The sequence below is a fragment of the Leptonychotes weddellii genome, chromosome 13 (assembly GCF_054177405.1).
Source record: "Leptonychotes weddellii isolate Sample4059 chromosome 13, ASM5417740v2, whole genome shotgun sequence".
Taxonomy (NCBI): Eukaryota; Metazoa; Chordata; class Mammalia; order Carnivora; family Phocidae; genus Leptonychotes; species Leptonychotes weddellii.
In genome coordinates, this window is record NC_138381.1 from 167,540 (window position 1) to 174,677 (window position 7,138).

The following is a 7,138-nucleotide window of genomic DNA, read 5'->3' on the forward strand; positions in this document are numbered from 1 at the left end:
ACCCTGTGTGGCTCTTCGCCTGGCTGTTCATTACGTAATGCTCTTCATTACGTAATAAGCCGCTAAAAAGTGCGGGAGCAGCTCTGGCAAAGGATGGAGCCCCAGGAGCGGGCTGTGGGAACCCCGAGTCTCAGCTGGTTGGTCACCCGTGGGGGTGCCAAGCCCGCACCCCCCCACGCGTGACTGAGGGTCAGTCTGTGGGTCTGCACTAATTCCAGCAGTCAAGGTCAGATCTGAAGCCAACTGCCAGACTCCCTGGTGGGTCAGACAGTTGCAGGGTTGGTTGGTGGGGGAAAATCCCAGAGAGTTGTCAGAAGAGCTGTGAGTGGAGGCAAAGGTGGCTTTCTCTTTAAGTGCTAGATGCCACAACTCTGTCCTCAGTCACTGCCGCCCCGAGGCCACACTGAGCTGGTCTGGTCTCTCCTTCTCCCTCAGCTCAGGCTGGGAGGCCTGAGCCTTACCACCCAGCTACATGCCCCCATCCGAGTCCCCCATCAGGCCGGACGCTTGCATCCACCCAACATTACCGGCTGCACCCACGGCCCAAGCGGACCGTACCACCTGCCTGGCCCAGCAGGCTGCTGACCCTGCTTCCAGCCTAAGCCCCCTGACTCAGAACACGGAGCCTCAGCTACCACCCGCAGGGACCCCTGCACCTCCCGTGCCTCCCCTGGTCCTGGGAGGACAGATGCCTGGTGGGGTCCCTCCTTGGCCTCCCCCATCTCAGCAAAGGGCCCCTCTGCCCTCCAGGCTCAGGAAACCTGCTCTGTCATCTTTTCCCTCGTGCTCAGCACCCTGCCCAGCCACAAGTCCTGCTTCAAAGACCATCCTGAATCTGCCAGCAGCAAAACTGAGGACACGAGAAACCCCAGAACTATGCTGTCCAACGAGGCAGCTTACCTGTGGTGTTCAAGTTCCAATTACTTAAACAGGATAAAACTGAAAATTCAGTTCTTCAGGCACACTGGCCACATTCCAAGTGCTCAGGACGGCTAGAGGCTGCCTGGCTGGACAGCACAGACCAGAACATTCCGTCATGCTAGAAAGTCCAGATCGGAGGGGTTGTTCCAGAAGCCACGTCTCCAGCCTTTTCAAAGTCAATTTCAGTTTAAAAAATAGGGAACTTAGAAATTAAGAGACTTAAGAAGCATCAACCAACTGCAATATCTGAACCTTTTTTGGATCCCATTCTCATACATGAACTCTTTAAAATCCTCATGGGAGGGACATCTTCGGCTCAGGTCATGATCCCGGGGTCCTGGGATCAAGTGCCGCATCAGGCCCCCTGCTTATCAGGGAGCCTGCTTCTCCCGCTCTCTCTCCCACTCCCCCTGCTTGTGTTCTCTGTCTCTCTGTCAAATAAATAAATAAAATCTTAAAAAAAAAAAAAAAAGGCTCAGGGGAGATAACCACATGTGGAGATTTTACGTTAATTAGCGTGATTGAGGTAATCATTTCACTATGTATAGGTAATAAAATTGTCACATTGTACAGCTTAAATACATACAATTTTTACTTAAAACATATAAATAAAAATGTTTAAAACGTAAGGGACACTCAGGGAAATGTGAGCACTGTCTGTACAAACAGGCACGTGTATATCCAGATTTTAGCTGTGATGATGTGTTTAAACTTGTCTTTTACAGACACACACTGAATCACAGGTGAAATGTTAGGACGTCTGGGATTTGCTCCGAAACAGCTCAGGGCGAGGGACACAGGAGTGGGGAGATGGTGGATACAAGTGGCCAGGTGTTGCTCACTGTTAAAGCTGGCTGATGGGAAGATGCAGATGCCCTGAACTATTCTCTCTACTTATGCAAATGTTAGATGGTAAATAGCAATAAAAGGTAAAGTACACATGAAGGTAAAGAAACACACAGCGTGTTCCTGCATGGACACTTCCTGTCATCCCCACGCCATCCCACCGCCCCCGGCTCTCTCCTGGGTTCCTGGAACGACCTCATACCCCATTCTGCTGTATGCACCCCTGCACCCCTGGGTCCTCCCCATTTCCCAGTCAGATAGAAAGACAGTTCAAAATAAAAATGTGCATGGACACAACGCTCTCCTTCTGAGAGCTCTACAAAGGCCTCCCTTCTGTCAGAACTTATGCAGAGGCTCCTCCACGAACCAGCTCGTGGTTTCTAGACATGGCCTTGGCGGGGGGGCGGGGGGTGGCCCTCTCCCTGGGGAAGGGTCCAGGTCGTAAGCTGAAAGTACTTCAGTACTTTGAGGGAAGGGAAAGGCCAGTTCCTCCCGGCAGTTAACATCCCTACATGCTGGGTAGGAAAGAAGAAATTTCGGGGAGTGCTTCCTGCTAGGCTTATCTGGTCTGGTGTGCCCAAGCTGCTGTAGGCGAGCCCTGAGCCTCAAGCCTGGAAGGGACCACAGAAACCTCAGGGTGTGCAGAAGCTATGAATCTCAAAAAAAAGAAAGAAAGAAAAGAAAAGCTGCACTTGGGGAAGCTTGAGGAAAACGACTCAAAGTGTCCCCACAAACCTTTATGTAGCTGGAAAGGGCCCTGAAGGAGCAAGACAGAGGATCGTGGGCTCTTAAGGCCAACGTGGAGGCCCACAGACTTGAGGTGTGTCCCAACCCCTGGGGGCTGGCTCAGATCTGGCAGGAGTAGGGGCCCCATCTTGTGAGTGTCGGAGGGCTGAGCAGGATGCTCCACTGTGAGACCCATTGAGCGGACGGGCTTTATGAGGATGGAGAGACAGGACCAGGAAAGTAAAGGCAGATTCTCAGAAGGGTGGCAATTCCTGGGGAGTTTTAAAAAGGATGCACTGGGGAGAAATCGTTCCCACTTTTTCATTTAACTAGGGAATTGATTCATGCATGCCAGGGCTCAGGAAATGTTAATGAACTTCCCGAAGCAGCGGCGACCACCAGCAGAGCCCTGTCAGCTCGGGGCGACCAGGCTCCCAAGGGCTAGAGAGAGCTGCCGGGTGGGGCCCAAGTCCACTCTTGTTCCTGCTTATCCGACGCACTCACCTTGGTGTCTGTGGGCTGGGACGTTGCCAAGTTAACACGGTTTCCCTTCCAAGGGAAACAGCTGATGAGCCCTGGCTGCCTCTCAGGTTCCTTATTCCTGAGACAAGATACACAAATACTATCCCCTCATCCCCTTAGAAAAGTGCAACATTAAAACATACACAGACACCAATACTACAATTTTCCCAAACTAAAAAATATAAGGATTGAGTTCAGGAAGCTTGGAGTTACCTCGTCTCACGTGTCCCTTCCCCTCCAGGTCAGGTGCAACAGGTCCACACCCCCCAAATCACACCTGCACTGTGCTGACCAGCAGTGAAAAGGAAGAACTGGAGCCCAGGCAAGGAGGTACCTACACAGAGAATGGCCAGCTTCTTCCTGTCAATGTCAAAGTGCTGGTAACAGAGATGGACACACTCGCCCCAGCTCACTCCCACACAGGACTCTTGGCCAGTTTACTTCATGTCTGTCAGGAAAGCAAAGATTGTTCAAAGACTTGATGCCAACAGCATGCTAATGGGCACACTTAAGAGAGAGAGGGGTGCTCCCCTTTTCTCTAGCAGGTTACAGGAACTGCAGACCAGCAGCTAGATCTGTACTTGTTCACCAGAACCCCAGGGCCTAGAGGCACAGGAATCACCACAGGTTACCAAGGTCCAGAGGGTGCTCAGGAAGAGTGGTCAGCTGGAGCGGACCTGGAATAAGAGGTTTAACTGCTTGCCAATACAAAGGAGTTGGCAGATAGACACGAAACTGAATGTGGACCCGCTGAAGGAGACGTTCTGGAACACAGCTGATGTCGGTGATCTTTCTAAAGAATCAGAAATAGTGATGTGGGTGAGGCTCATGTTCCGGAGACTTGTCTAAAGCAAATCTGGAAACCAAAAATGAAGGCCCTCGGCAAACGGCTCAAGCTCCCCTATTTGAGGGAATGCATTCCTGCGTTCAGGGTCCCTAATCCACAATCCCAAACTGCAAACAGCTCTGGAAGCCCAAACTTCTTAACTCATAGTAAGACATGTCCCAATTGCAAAAACCCTGTGTTATTATTTACACATTCATGTTGTGCTGCAGAAATTGTACCATTTTGGGCGCCTGGGTGGCTCAGTCATTAAGCATCTGCCTTCGGCTCAGGTCATGATCCCAGGGTCCTGGGATCAAGCCCCACATCGGGCTCCTGGCTCAGCGAGGAGTCTGCTTCTCCCTCTCCCTCTCCCTCTGCCTCTCCCACTGCTCATGCTCTCTCTAGCTCTGTGTCTCAAATGAATAAATAAAATCTTTTAAAAAAATAAAACACATCTGGGTCTTGGGCTCCAGGTAAGGAAGGATGGATCTTCATTATATCTAGGGGGTGAGAATTCTATTAGGAGGCCATGAAAATCAGTGGTAAGATCTATATGACTCCTCTTTCCCTCCTAATTCCAACAATCACACAGACATGAACACAACCTCAGCAGGAATCCCCTTTAAAACATCCCTGAAGCAGTCACAAGGGGCTGAGATCAGGGTGCTGGCCCAACCTTTAGGGCTCACATAAAATAAGCTGCTCTGGGGGTGCCTGGGGGGCTCAGTGAGTTAAGTGTCCAACTCTTGGTTTCAGCTCAGGTCATGATCTCGGGGTCATGAGATGAAGTCCACATTGGGCTCCGTGCTCAGCACGGAGTCTGCTTGAGATTCTCTCCCTCTGCTCCTCCCCCTGCTCTCACTCGCTCGCTCTCTCTCTAAAATAAATAAATGCTGTTCTTGCTATTAAGGATAATGCTATTTACTACAAGAATGGAGTTATCACTTATTCCAGGGAGGAACTGCGAGAGAACTTGAGATATGCTGATGTTGAGGTGCCTATTCATACCCTGGGAAGAGGACCTCCTAGAGCTCTAGGGAAGCACTTTTCAACCATCAGCTAAAATTTTAATAAAAGCTATAGTGATATCATTGTATAATTGGAAAAGGCTTTCTTGAATTAGTGATACCACTTATTATCCTTGCTAGTGTTAGCACTTCTGAAGACACAATGTAACAGAAAGAAATGCCAGGCCATCACCTTTTAGTAAGAGAACACACGCGGACCGAGGCACATACTTCTGCCCACATACCTGCCTGCAGTAAGACACTGACCGGGTCTGCTCACACTTAAAGGAACTGGTTGTATCTGGCCTGCCCAATGCTAAGTAAGCACAATAAAAATGCAAATAAAGGCAAATTATTTAACTGTGAAATAAACACATCTCAAGCTGACCACCTTTCCCTCCCCACCTCCCCGGGGGACCCCCTGAGTAGCCTGTAGAAACAGAAACTCCTGCTCCCTGCTTTCTGCACATTCTTCATTCGGACCAGAAAGCCACAAGAGCTGATCTGCTTGCTGTTTGTCAGATGTCCCATATTAAAAACATACCCTATGTACACTGAGAAGCACTGCACATAAACCCTGAACAGTCAGCTGAAAGCAAAACAGCACATTCTGACTGTGGGTTAATTTCTCCCCTCCCAGTTAGGCCACATCTAAGGATTCCTGAAGTCCTTGAAAACCTGCAACAATTCATGGTCAAGCCTCTGGACACATGTGTGTTTGGGGAGCAGTGAGGAAGTCTCTCGGCCTGACACCAGTTTCCACATGTGGACAGCCCCTGAGACACAGCCAGAGACTCGGGCCAGGGAGGTGGGGGGAGAGCTACCCAAGCACATTCCAGAAACAGCAGAAGCAGGTGGAGCAGGCTGCTAGTTGGCCAAATACCCAGGACACTAAGATTTTGATTGGTTAAGGGCCAAGTTCCTAATAGACACCTGGTTTAGTCCTGCTGTATTTTAGGTGTTATACAAGGCTGTGAGGTTTGGGGTAAATGCTATGGAAAAGATGAAGACATTTTCTATAAAAAATATCTTCTATATAATTTAGAAGATATTTTCTGGAAGTGTCTACCTCAATGTGAAGTTCCCAATTGCGAATCCTCGGAGTATATTTTAATCCCCAATAGAGGGTGAGGGGAGGGAGGGGGAGTGGTAGGGGATGTAGCAGATGGAACAAGACGGAAAAAAACCTTAGTTTACTAAGTTCCCTCCCTGGCAGGCCTCACCAGGAGGCTAGACACCCGGGTCAGAGAGCTGGAAGGTTAGACCCTGCTGGACAGACACAGGTCCCTCTGCAGAATGACCGAGCTGGGCTCCATGAGCTGGACCCCGCATTGCGGGCCAGGGTAAGAACCCTAGAGATGCTAACAGAGATCAGCCCCCCACGCGCACAGGTGGCCCGAGCCAAGAGACACCTCCCACCAGGGCAGCTCGCCTTTCCCCTTTACGCCTCCGAGGGTCGAGGGTCGAGGGTCGAGCGCGGACGCGCGCCGGGGGTCCAGGGCCGCTGCCAGGGGAGCAGACGCACGTGTGATCTGACCAGGCTCAGGGCTTAGTGCCCTGGGGCGAGCCCCTTACCCTTGCAAGGCTCCATCTCTCGCCAGGGTGGCGGGGACAACTCCAGGCCAGCCCCGGCCGCGCACAGCTGAAGCTGCTCCACCGCGGGACGCTCCGCACCTTCTCGCAGGACTCGCGGCGTCCCCAGCACCAACAGCCCGGAAAGAGCTCACGCCGCGCCCCCGCCCGGGGCTCCTGGCACGCCCGGCCCCGCCCGCTGCACGCGCACTCCTGCAGGCCCGCATCGCCCCCCACACAGCCGGCCACCCTCGAGGACCCCGCCCCCGAGCCCTAGCCTCGCCACCGACCCACACCGGGGCCTTGCCCGCCCAGTCCGCGACCCCGGCGCCGCAGTGCCCACCGGAAGCTCTCGCGGCGTGTCGGCGGCGGGTGCTGGGCCGAGGGGCCGGGGCCCCGCGAGCACCTTCCACCGGCTCTGAGCCAGCGCAGACTTCAGTCGGGATGCCTGCGGTCGGGAAGGAGTCTTCTCAGACCCCAGGGCAGTGAGGCAGCGGGAGGGGGCCCTCAGCCCAAATTTCCTGCGGGTGGGCTGCAGTGCCCCGCGCAGGCCTGTCTGGCGCCGAGGCTCTTGGTAGGAAAACGGCACTAAATGTTCTTCCGCGGGTTGCGAAGCAGAATGTGGAAGTACGGCTGATAGGAAAACACGAATTTCTTGCTTCAAAGAAAGCAAAGCAAGCGAGCAGATCGTTTTCTCCTGCCTTTCGGAACCGTCAGC

The 7,138-nt window shown here is 52.5% G+C and overlaps 1 long non-coding RNA gene across 3 annotated transcripts in view; it reads right to left on the bottom strand.

The window, feature by feature from the left end:
• LOC115944113 (uncharacterized) overlaps positions 1 to 6,989 on the bottom strand; it is a 25,752-nt gene extending 18,763 nt beyond the window's left edge. Inside the window, exons 1-2 of one of the 3 annotated variants that reach the window (XR_014139515.1) lie at positions 6,424 to 6,567; positions 3,354 to 3,463 (exon numbers count right to left, since the gene is read on the bottom strand). This is a non-coding gene — a long non-coding RNA (uncharacterized LOC115944113). Of the gene's footprint in view, positions 1 to 3,353; positions 3,464 to 6,423; positions 6,568 to 6,763 lie in introns of those variants that run through there. The other 2 variants (XR_014139516.1, XR_014139514.1) reach the window with 2 other exon arrangements.
• Positions 6,990 to 7,138: the final 149 nt, after the last annotated feature.